Source organism: Triticum aestivum, chromosome 6A (assembly GCF_018294505.1).
Source record: "Triticum aestivum cultivar Chinese Spring chromosome 6A, IWGSC CS RefSeq v2.1, whole genome shotgun sequence".
Taxonomy (NCBI): Eukaryota; Viridiplantae; Streptophyta; class Magnoliopsida; order Poales; family Poaceae; genus Triticum; species Triticum aestivum.
Genome location: NC_057809.1, coordinates 246,006,657 through 246,018,667, shown reverse-complemented (window position 1 = coordinate 246,018,667; position 12,011 = coordinate 246,006,657).

The window sequence follows — 12,011 nt, the reverse complement described above, 5'->3', positions numbered from 1 at the left end:
ACCGCTACGCCGGCTGTCAGGGAGGCGTGCGAGAAGACTACTGTGCAGGCTCACTGGGAGGCGAGCCCTTTGACCAGGCTCCGCCGCCCACCGTCGTCCCAACTGCTCCCACTTTTAATGTCGTCGGCGCTGCAGTTTAAAATCAACCCCGCACTACCCGGTACTCCCTCCTTTCCGGTTTATAGGGCTTATCTCAAAATATTAGTTTTTCCATTTTATAAGGCTCAATTTTGTTGTTTCCCATCACATGTTCAGATTCCAAGGTAAATTAAAACATTGCATTCAAGTATTAAGAGAAAATTGACCAATGCATGTAATTTATGCCTGCATGCATTGCAATTAATGCATTGGTAAACATATTTGTTTGAGAAAAACAAGAGCATTAATTCGGTGCTTTTGCAAACTACAAAAAGTATTCCACCACTCACCATCTACCTTGGTTGGTGAGATTTTTGAATTGAGCCTTATAAACTGGAAAGGAGGGAGTATTGCTACAATCCTCTCTCTTCCTCTCCGATTCTCTTGTCGTCTACCTCCATCTAGCCTGACCTAAACGTACGCCATGCCGCATAACGATGGTCTGCGCTTAGTGTTCCAGTTTCCCGAGGAAGACACCCAGCCGGAGTCTCAAGAACATAAGGCGCTTTGGGACGAGCTTGAACTGGCCTTGCGGGAAGACGCCGCGCCTATCCCCGCTCCCGTTCCGGCTCCCACCGCCCTGACTGCGCCAACACCCATCCCCGTGGCATTGATGGGCTGGGAGCCGCACATTGTCGCCGAGCTTGATCCCACGGGGTTCCACGAGGTGACCGCTGATTTCACGCGCCCGTGCACCTGCCAGTGCATGCGCTTGCGCGTGCACTGACGTGCGCGCCAGTGCCGGTGCCCGTGCACACGAATGTCTCCATCGCGCCGTTGACAACGCCTATCCCCGCGCGGGTGCCAGTGCCCCCCTCAGCGGCATGGATGGCCGCCGTCGACCGCTTTCTTGCACCAACTCCAGCTGCCTCCTCCCGCCAGTCGACTCGCTCCGAAGTCCAGAACATTTTTGCCTTCCTTGAAGCTAGGCCAACGTCCAGGAGTACGCCAACAACAGCGCAAGACGCCGCCGTCACCGTCGGTCAGTGGCCCGACGACACACAGAGCACGGCAGAGGAGCCGCTTCCCACTGCGAGACACCCCCGCCGCGTAATCTAAATTTTCCATGAAAAACGTTCGGATTGCCATGCTTAAAATCCGAATGTTTATCATTTCCGTTTATTTTATATCTATCGTCTTATAATTTAAAGTTGGAGTCAGACTGAATGAAATGTATGGTTTGATCAATTGAATGTTCTGCTAGAGCCGTATCAAATTAAATATAAAACGTCATCAAGCCACATGTATTCCTTGTCATCCAACGACCTAGACTGCTTCAATGTCGAGCGCTCAACACGTTTAGCATGCAGTTAATTTCATGCCAAAAATAGTGCTAATCACATGACAACACGCAAATAATATCCTAGTAGTTAATATCCGCGTGCACTTAATATACATCCAAATTAACGTGCATTGCACGTACACACTGACTAGTGCTGCTAGTACATGAAACTGGTGCTGTGACTTTTGAACGCGTCCAGATATGGTCAACGGCAACATCGCCCGCGAGCTCTTTCTGTTTGCCCATGCGCCTAAACGCAGAAGGGGAGGAGAGAGAGAGAGCACACATGGAACCCACCAGTAAGTGAAGACATGTAGATATATTTTGTGCGTGGGAGGAAGCAAGGTCAACCGATCACATAGGGTCGCCGTGCGATCGAAAGAGTGAGACGGGTTGGAGAGAGTGACCTAGATAGACGATGTGCGGGAGAGAGTATACAATGTGAATAGGTTGAATTGGGCTTAAACATGGTGATATATCTTTTTTGTCCGAGAAAGAGCGAGGTCAATCGAGACATACGGAGAGAGAGAGATTGAGTGAGTGTGGCCCACCATGAGGTCGAAAGAGTGGTGGCGACTTGGATGGACTGACGTAGATAGACAATCTGCGTGAGAGAGTATAGAGTGTGTCGATCGAGGCTCGAACAGGGAGATATATCATTCGTGTGTGAAAGAAAACGAGGTTAAACAAGACTCGGATAAAGAGAGCGAGATTGAGCGAGTGTGGCCCGCCGTGCGGAAGAAAGAGTGAGACAGTCTCAAGGGAGTGACCTAGATATACAACGTGCGTGCGTGTGCATGCACGAGAGGTTGGGGAGCTAGATAGGCAATGCATGTATTTAGCGCGAGAGAGTGAGAGGGAGAGGGGGAGAGAGAGCTCGGCATGGGGTGCAATGGCGGGTGTGTGAGGTAAATACATTTGGTAACAGAGTGGAAAAAGGGGTTGTGTAGTTGAGAGACTTAGAGATCGAAACATGGAGAGAAAGAATGCACGTGTTTTGGAAACCGATAGCTTCCTAAGGTGGTTAGGAGACGAAGATTGAATGATACAGGAAGTATGTAGAGTTTGTGCGAGGGGGGGGGGGTAAAAACAACATTTGAATGTACATAGTACGAGACTTAATATCGATGTTTCAATTCGGTGTACATTGTAAGATTTGAACCGAGGAGCAGGCATACGGGTAATTATTTCGAATTGGTGCCATACTAAGTTACGAAAACTTGACATTGACTCAGTTTGTTGTGCTATTTTGTAGGTCATATGTTTGAATCCATCCAAAAGTTTTCTCACTACCATGGTGTTCATCATATACATATGCATTTGTATTAAAAAAGTAGCATGGATACAGTGAAATGCGAAATCCACGTTAGAATTGGAGATCGCTACGTGACACACACTCTAATTCAAATAACTAACTAAGTGACACACACTCTAATTCAAATAACTAATTATGTGAGACACACTCTAATCCACGTTAGCGTGGGTACCGTTTTGATTTTTTTGAAATAACTCCTCATTAATTAATTTATAGTACTCCCTCTGTTCACTTTTATAAGACCTTGAAGACATTTCAGACAATGTGCAAAACAGTTTATTTTAAGTTGTTTGAAACGACTTACAAAAGTGAACGGATGGAGTATCTCGTTTCAAATAACTAATTATTGCAAGGAAAACACGGGCATGGTAATACATACAGATTCATTTGCAAATGAAAGAAGATTCGTTTGCATTCTCAAATGTAGGTGCACCAGGCAAACCAGGGTCGTGTCGTTGTGGACGCTGCTTTGGTGCCTTAAAGGCAACTGCATTTGCGTCACTGACATGGGGGCCAGCCACCTGTTGGGCCCATATGTCATGGACACAAAGGCAGGTGCCTTAAGGCACTGAAGCATAGTCCTGTCGGGGTGGTCGCGTGTGTCAGGCGGACGCGTAGCACCCAGCCACCCACCCCCCTCCCCCCCAAAAAAGGACGGCGACAATATAAGTTCGCGCTTCCACGTTTCGGATTGAAATATCTGGCGGCCCCAATTCCAGCCCTGCAAAATCTCTCTTCTCCACCGTCCCCTTCCATGCCTAGATTGCTCAAATCCCTAATTTGCCACCAACCCTCGAATCATCACAGGTATGACTATCTTGATTCTGTCATAAATTTGTCATGGATGTACATGCATGACAAAAAAAGCGAGCTACTGTGACAAACACGTATCATCACGGAAGTGTATTTTTTTTGTAGTGACACCAGCCCACTAAGGGGCTGAGCGCCCCTCCCACCCCATCTCACGTAACTTGGAGAGGTGGGGGCACCTCCCCTAGGGCAGCCACCCCTCTCGGCTTGGGGGGCAAGTTTCCTAGGGGTGGCGGCGCCCAAACCCATCTAGGTTTTCCCCTATGGCCGCCGCCCCTCCCCTAGGTAACCCTAGGGCGCCTTCTCCACCCCCTTCCCCCTATATATAGTGAGGGAGAGAGAGGGCAGCCGCACTCCTTCCCTGGCGCAGCCCCTCCCTCCTCCAACTCTCCCTTCTCCTTCGTAGAGCTTGGCGAAGCCCTGCAGGAACACCACAAGCTCCACCACCACCCCATCGTGCTACCAAAGTTCTACATCAACTTCTCCTCTCCTCTTGCTATACGTGTGTTGAACGCGGAGGCGCCGTCCGTTCGATGCTAGATCGGATCTTTCGTGATTTGAATCGCCCCGAGTACGACTCCATCAACCGCGTTCTTGCAACGCTTCCGCTTAGCGATCTTAAAGGGTATGAAGATGCACTCCCTCTATCTTGTTGCTAGTATCTCCTAGATTGATCTTGGCGACACATATAATTTTTTTGAATTATTGCTACGTTCCCCAACAGTGGCATCATGAGCTAGGTCTATGCGTAGATTCTATGCACGAGTAGAACACAAAGTAGTTGTGGGCGATGATTTGGCCAATTTGCTTGCCGTTACTAGTCTTATCTTGATTCGGAGGCATTGTGGGATGAATCGGCCAGGAACGACCTTACACGTACTCTTACGTGAGACAGATTCCACCGACTGACATGCACTTGATGCATAGGTGGCTAGCGGGTGTCTGTCTCTCCCACTTTAGTTGGATCGGATTCGATGAAGAGGGTCCTTATGAAGGGTAAATAGCAGTCGGCATTTCACCGTTGTGGCTTTTGCTTAGGTAAGAAGCGTTCTTGCGAGAAACCCATAGCAGCCACGTAAAACATGCAACAACAATTAGAGGACGTCTAACTTGTTTTTGCAGGGTATGCTATGTGATGTGATATGGCCAAAAGGATGTGACGAATTATATATATGTGATGTATGAGATTGATCATGTTCTTGTAATAGGAATCACAACTTGCATGTTGATGAGTATGACAACCGGCAGGAGCCATGGGAGTTGTCTTAATTTATTGTATGACCTGCGTGTCAATGAAAAACGCCATGTAATTACTTTACTTCATTGCTAACCGTTAGCCATAGTAGTAGAAGTAATAGTTGGTGAGACAACTTCATGAAGACACGATGATGGAGATCATGGTGTCATGCCGGTTACGAAGGTGATCATGCCGCGCCTTGAAGATGGAGATCAAAAGGCGCAAGATGATATTGGCCATATCATGTCACTTTATGATTTTCATGTGATGTTTGTCATGTTTACATCTTATTTGCTTAGAACGACGCTAGCATAAATAAGATGATCCCTCGCTAAAATTTCAGGAAAGTGCTCCCCCTAACTGTGCACCATTGTGAAGGTTTGTTGTTTTGAAGCACCACGTGATGATCCGGTGTGATAGATTCTAACATTGGCATACAACGGGTGTAAGCCAGATTTACACATGCAAAACACTAAGGTTGACTTGATGAGCCTAGAATGTACAGATAAGGCCTCGGAACACAAGAGACCGAAAGGTCGAACATGACTCATGTAGTAGATACGATCAACATGAAGATGTTCACCGATGATGACTAGTCCATCTCACCTGATGATCGGACACGGCATAGTTGACTCGGATCATGTATCACTTAGATGACTAGAGGGATGACTATCTTAGTGGGAGTTCATTAAATAATCAGATGAACTTAATTATCATGAACATAATGAAAAGGTCTTTACAAATTATGTCGTAGCTTACACTTTAGTTCTACTGTTTACGAAATGTTCCTAGAGAAAATTTAGTTGAAAGTTGATAGTAGAAATTATGCGGACTAGGTCCGTCAACTGAGGATTATCCTCATTGCTGTGCAGAAGGCTTATGTCCTTCATGCACCGCTCGTTGTGCTGAACCTCGAGCGTCGTCTGTAGATGTTGGGAAACATCTAGCATACATGTTTTGATGACTACGTGATAGTTCAGTGCGTAATGCTAACGGTTTAGAATTGTCGCACCAAAGACGTTTTCAAAACGTCGCAGAACATATGAGATGTTCCAAAGACTGAAATTGGGATTTCAGACTAGTGCCCATGTCAAGAGGTATGAGACCTCTGACAAGTTTCTTAAGCCTGCAAACTAAGGGAGAAAAGCTCAATCGTTGAGCATGTACTCAGATTGTCTGAGTACTACAATCGCTTGAATCGAGTGGGAGTTAATCTTCTAGATGAGATAGTGATGGTTCTCCATAGTCACTGCCACCAAGCTATTAGAGCTTCGTGATGAACTATAACATATCAGGGATAGACACGATGATCCTTGAGCAACTCATGATGTTTGACACCGCGAAAGTAGAAATCAAGTAGGAGCATCAATTGTTGATGGTTAAACCACTAGTTTCAAGAAGAGCAAGGGAAAGAAGGGATACTTCATGAAACGGCAAATCAGTTGCTGCTCTAGTGAAGAAACCCAAGGTTGAACCCAAACCCGAGACTAAGTGCTTCTATAATGAGGGGAACGGTCGCTGAAGCAGAACTACCCTAGATACTTGGTAGATGAGAAGGCTGGCGAGGTCGACAGAAGTATTTTGAATATACGTTATATTATTGTGTACTTTACTAGTAATCCTAGTAGCACCAGGGTAATAAATACCGGTTCGATTGCTAAGTGTTAGTAACTCGAAATAAAAGGCTGCGGAGACTAGCTAAAGGTGAGATGATGATATGTGTTGGAAGTGTTTCCAAGGTTGATGTGATCAAACATCGCACGCTCCCTCTACCATCGGGATTGGTGTTAAACCTAAATAATTGTTATTTGGTGTTTGCGTTGAGCATAGACATGATTGGATTATGTTTATCGCAATACGGTTATTCATTTGAGGAGAATAATGGTTACTCTGTTTATTTGAATAATACCTTCAATGGTCTTGCACCTAAAATGAATGGTTTATTGAATCTCGATCGTAGTGATACACATGTTCATGCCAAAATATATAAGATAGTAATGATAGTACCACATACTTGTGGCACTGCCATTTGAGTCATGTTGGTATAAAACGCATGAAGAAGCTCCATGTTGATGGATCTTTGAACTCACTCGTTTTTGAAAAGATTGAGACATGCGAACCATGTCCATTGGTATATATGCATGAAGAAACTCCATATAGATGGATCATTTGGACTCACTTGATTTTGAATCACTTGAGACATGCAAATCATACCACATGGGCAAGATGACTAAAAGGCCTCGTTCTCAGTGAGATGGAACAAGAAAGCAACTTGTTGGACATAATACATTTTGATGTGTGCAGTCCAATGAGTGTTGAGGCACGCAATGGATATCGTTATGTTCTTACTTCACAGATGATTTGAGTAGATGCCGAGTATATTTACTTGATGAAACACAAGTCTGAATTATTGAAAGGTCTAAGTAATTTCAGAGTGAAGTTGAAGATCGTCGTGACAAGAGGATAAAATGTCTATGATATGATCATAGAGATGAATATCTGAGTTACGAGTTTGGCACACAATTAAGACATTGTGGAAATTGTTTCACAACTAATACCGCCTGGAACACCATAGTGTGATGGTGTGTCCAAACATCATAACTGCACCCTGTTGGATATGGTGCATACCATGCTGTCTCTTATCGAATTACCACTATCGTTTATGGGTTAGGCATTAGAGACAACCGCACTAGTAGCTTGCACGACTTGATTCCGATGATTGATTGCCTTGTTGCATCACCAATGATTCATACTTGCTCACTTCATGCGGTTGATGACAACCATTTACATGCTTGTCCCCATGATATTTTTGCTTGTGCTCAATTTATGTGCTTATATGCCATGTCACAATCCTTTGTCACACCATATGCTTTGCATCATGACGACACTTGTTTGGTGAATCACCTCTTCAATGCTTGGTTTTGCATTAACGCTAACCACATTCATTTTTCTAAGTGTTTGTTGTCCTTGCTCATTTTGAAGGAATCCCAAGATGGTGCGACATTGGAGAGTGCCCACTTCAAGATTGAAGATGATGACTACTTGGTGAACGTCCACTCCTACACGGTGAAGCCATCTCTTTCCCATCGTGATTTGGTTTTCGATTCGAGATCGCATCTGATGCGGAGCATCCTACGGACATCACCATGTCAAGAGTCTGTTTGGCAAGTGACACGTGTGACCTCTACTTCACATACACAAAGGTGAATCATCTCCTTTACACGTGCTCACTTGACCCCTTCGTGGATGGTATACTACTTGACACTCCACTCATGTGCATGCATAGGTATTGTCGGAACACTACGGACGATGAGGAGGAGTGCAAGCACCAAGGAACAACTACACCATCCATGAGGGAAGCCTGGAAACGAAGACGCAAGAAGAAGAGTTGTCGAAGAAGCTACAACCACCGCACGATCGGTCGGGTCCGGACGTCCGGTGCATGAAGATCCTCCAGACGACCGGCCACCTCCGGAAATCCGGCACTCCAACATCCAAGCCAGATCGTGCGGACGTCCGACGTCTACCGGACGTCCGGCCGCCTGTGAGTCTCCGGTCGTCCGACGCCCACCGGATGTCCGACCCCTGGATGTGTCCAGTTGCGGGCTGAGGCCCATGTACCCCTTCACTCCCCCCATTTGCACTAAGACTATAAATAGACCTCTCCCTCCTCCTTTCTAGGGTTAGCAATGGATTATCTCATGTTTGTGTGAGAGCTTTGGTCATCCACTTGGTTACCTTCTCCACGGAGATTCGAGCTTCCTCCGGAGAAGATCCCCCAAGCGGATTCCAGACCCCTTTTAGGGAAGAACTCAAGACCTCCTCATGGAGAAGACTGGTTACCTATGTATCGTCCTTAGTTGATCGTGTATCGTGTATCTTCCTTTGTATTCGAGGATCTAGCACATGTGTGACTTGCTCATGTTGGTTTGAGTGTTCCTCTTTGTGCCCCTTTGTGTTTCCCCCTCGTGTTTCCCCTCGCGTTCTTCGTGTTCTTCGCAGGATCCCACTCCTTTCGTGAAAGATCGGGCGATTAGGGTTCTACCCTACATCACTGTAGCAATCTGACTATTTCAAATACTTATTTAACTCAAAAAACTCTGAAAAATTAGGAAGACCTGAGAAATTTGTATGTTGATCTACTGCAAGTGGAATGGGTATTTTATCGCTCTCTAGTGAAAAACGAAAATTAATTTCGTCATTGTAAAAGTTTCTATTTTTCAGCAAGATCAAACAACTATTCCCCAAGAAGATCCTAAAGGGTTTACTTGGCACAAACACTAATTAAAACACAAAAAACACAATCATAACAGTAGCATAATTATGCTAACACACGAAAACAGGAATCAAAAAGAAAAAATAAAATTTATTCATTGGCTTGCCTCCCCACAAACGCTATAGTATTACGCCCTTAGCTAGGCATAAAGCAAGGATCTAAGTTTTGTCATCCTTGTTCCTTGGAAAGAAAAGTGAAAATTTTCTATCAATGTCATTTAATTTTCTATCTTGTGAAAGCACATGGCCATTGATAGCGGAAGAAAGATTAAGCATGTGGTGAAAATTTGTATCTAAACTAGCCTTCATCTCTTTAATTCTTTCATTTTGATAAAAAGCACATAAGAGTAGTTGATTCAACATTTTCTCCTTTGGGGTGCCCAAATATGGCTTTCACCTTCTCATAAGTATCAACGGCATCCCCTTCAAGAAAACTATTTTCAAATATAGAATCTAAGACTTTCTTGAAAGAAGAAGGGAAATCATCATAAAAACTTTTCAAGTATATCTCTATTTGATATTGGGGCACATACCGAGCTCGAATTCTCAGCAACCTATCCCAAGCATCCTTCAAAGATTCATCAAGTAAATAATGAAAAATTCCAGGATCATCTTCATCACAATGGTTAAGATTTGCCTTAACAACCCCGGTAGATCCTTCCATAGCATCATTGTTTATGAGCTTAGAGAGGACGGAGGGGCTATCCAAAGCATTAAGACTGGGGAGAAAACCCTTAGCTCTTTTGAGATCAGACATGGCGATAAAAAGGTGAACAGAACAAGAGGGGCGAATTAAATGGCAAATTTTTGTGAAATGGGGGAGAGGAAAATGAGAAGCAAATGTCAAATAATGTAAATTGCAAGGAGATGAGATTTGTGATTAGGAACCTGGTTATGTTGAAGATCCTCCCCGGCAACGGCGCCAGAAATTCTCCTTGATGGTAGCTGGAACTACATTGGTATTTCCCTGGAGAGGGAGGGATGATGTAGCACATCGACGGTAGGTATTTCCCTCAGTTATGAATCCAAGGTTATCAAATTAGTAGGAGAACCAAGCAACACAACGTAAACAGCCCATGCACACAAATAACAACACCTCGCAACCCTACGTGTTAAAGGGGTTGTCAATCCCTTTTGGAGTACGGCGTGTGATAGGAGATAAAGTTGTAAATATAGATAGATCGAACGCCAAATAAAATAAATTGCATCAAGGTATTTTTGGATTTTTGGTTGAATAGATCTGAATAAAAATACAAAGGAAAAGTAGATCGCAAAGCAAATATATGAGAAAGAAGACCCGGGGCTGTAGGTTTCACTAGTGGCTTCTCTCGAGAAAAATAGCAAACGTTGGGTAAAGAAATTACTGTTGGGCAATTAATAGACCTTCAAATAATTATGACAATATCTAGGCAATGATCATCACATAGGCATCGCGTCCAAGATAAGTAAACCGACTCCTGCCTACATCTACTACTATTACTCCACACATAGATTGCTATCCAGCATGCATCTAGTGTATTAAGTTCATGGGAAAACGGAGGAATGCAATAAGAACGATCACAATATGTAGACAAGATCCGTTTATGTATATGGCGGTAGATATAGATCTCATATTTTTATCCTTAGTAGCAACGATACGTACGTGTCGGTTCCCTTTCTGTCACTGGGATCAAGCACCGTAAGATCGAACCCGCTACCAAGCACCTCTTCCCATTGCAAGATAAATAGATCCAGTTGGCCAAACAAAACCCAAATATCAGAGAAGAAATACGGGGCTATAAGAGATCATGCATAAAAGAGATCAAAGAAACTCAAATACTTTCATGGATATAAAAGCATAGATCTGATCATAAACTCAAATTTCATCGATCCCAACAAACATACCACAAAAGAGTTACATCATACAGATCTTCAAGAGACCATTGTATTGAGAATCAAGAGAGAGAGATGAAGCCATCTAGCTACTAACTACGGACCCGAAGGTCTACAAAGAAATACTCATGCATCATCAGAGAGGCACCAATGGAGGTGGTGAACCCCATCCGAGATGGTGTCTAGATTGGATCTGGTGATTCTGGACTCTGCAGCGGTTGGATGAATATTTCATCGACTCCCCTAGGGTTCTGGTATTTTTGGGGTATTTATAGAGCAAAGAGGCAGTCCGGGGGCACCCGAGGTGGGCATAACCCACCAGGGCGCGCCTGGGCCTCCTCGCACGCCCTGGTGGGTTGTGCCCCCCTCGAGGCACCCCGAGGTGCAACCAGGCCCCATTGCCTTCCTTCTGGCCCATAAAAAATCTCCATAAAGTTTCATGGAATTTGGTCTCTGTTTAATATTTATTTTCTGCGATGTAAAAAAACATGGAAAAAACAACAACTCGCACTTGGCACTATGTCCATAGGTTAGTGCCAAAAAATGATATAAAATGACTATAAAATGATTAAAAAACATCCAAGATTGATAATAAAACAACATGGAACAATAAAAAATTATAGATACGTTGGAGACGTATCAGTAGCGGCTCCCCATCGGGCTGGTGAGGCGGCGAGGCCACCTGTAATGAACTTTCCCTTGGCCTTGTCCATGACTCCTTCGATAGTACCAGCGCATCCTCCGTGCCAGGCTCAAGAGACGACGACAACTACGAGACGCCACACGTCGTGGCCGGGCCTACGAGAGGCAAGGTAGCAACCTGACATCACAAGCAGCGTTGTTTGGGTTGTGGTCCTAAGGAGACCTTTTCCATTGTGTTTGGTTCCTGTTAAAAACCATGAAGGGCCCCACAGGGGCATGTAAAGGCCGTGACGCTTTTGTATTAATGTTAATATTGCAAGTCAATGTCGTGTTTTGCCTCTCGGTTTTGCATGGTACCCCCTTTCATTCTCATAGTTGCCTAGTGCTCTATGTCGGCAGGACCCAGTCCCCAGGCAAGCTTCGGCCGTCACTGGTATGCT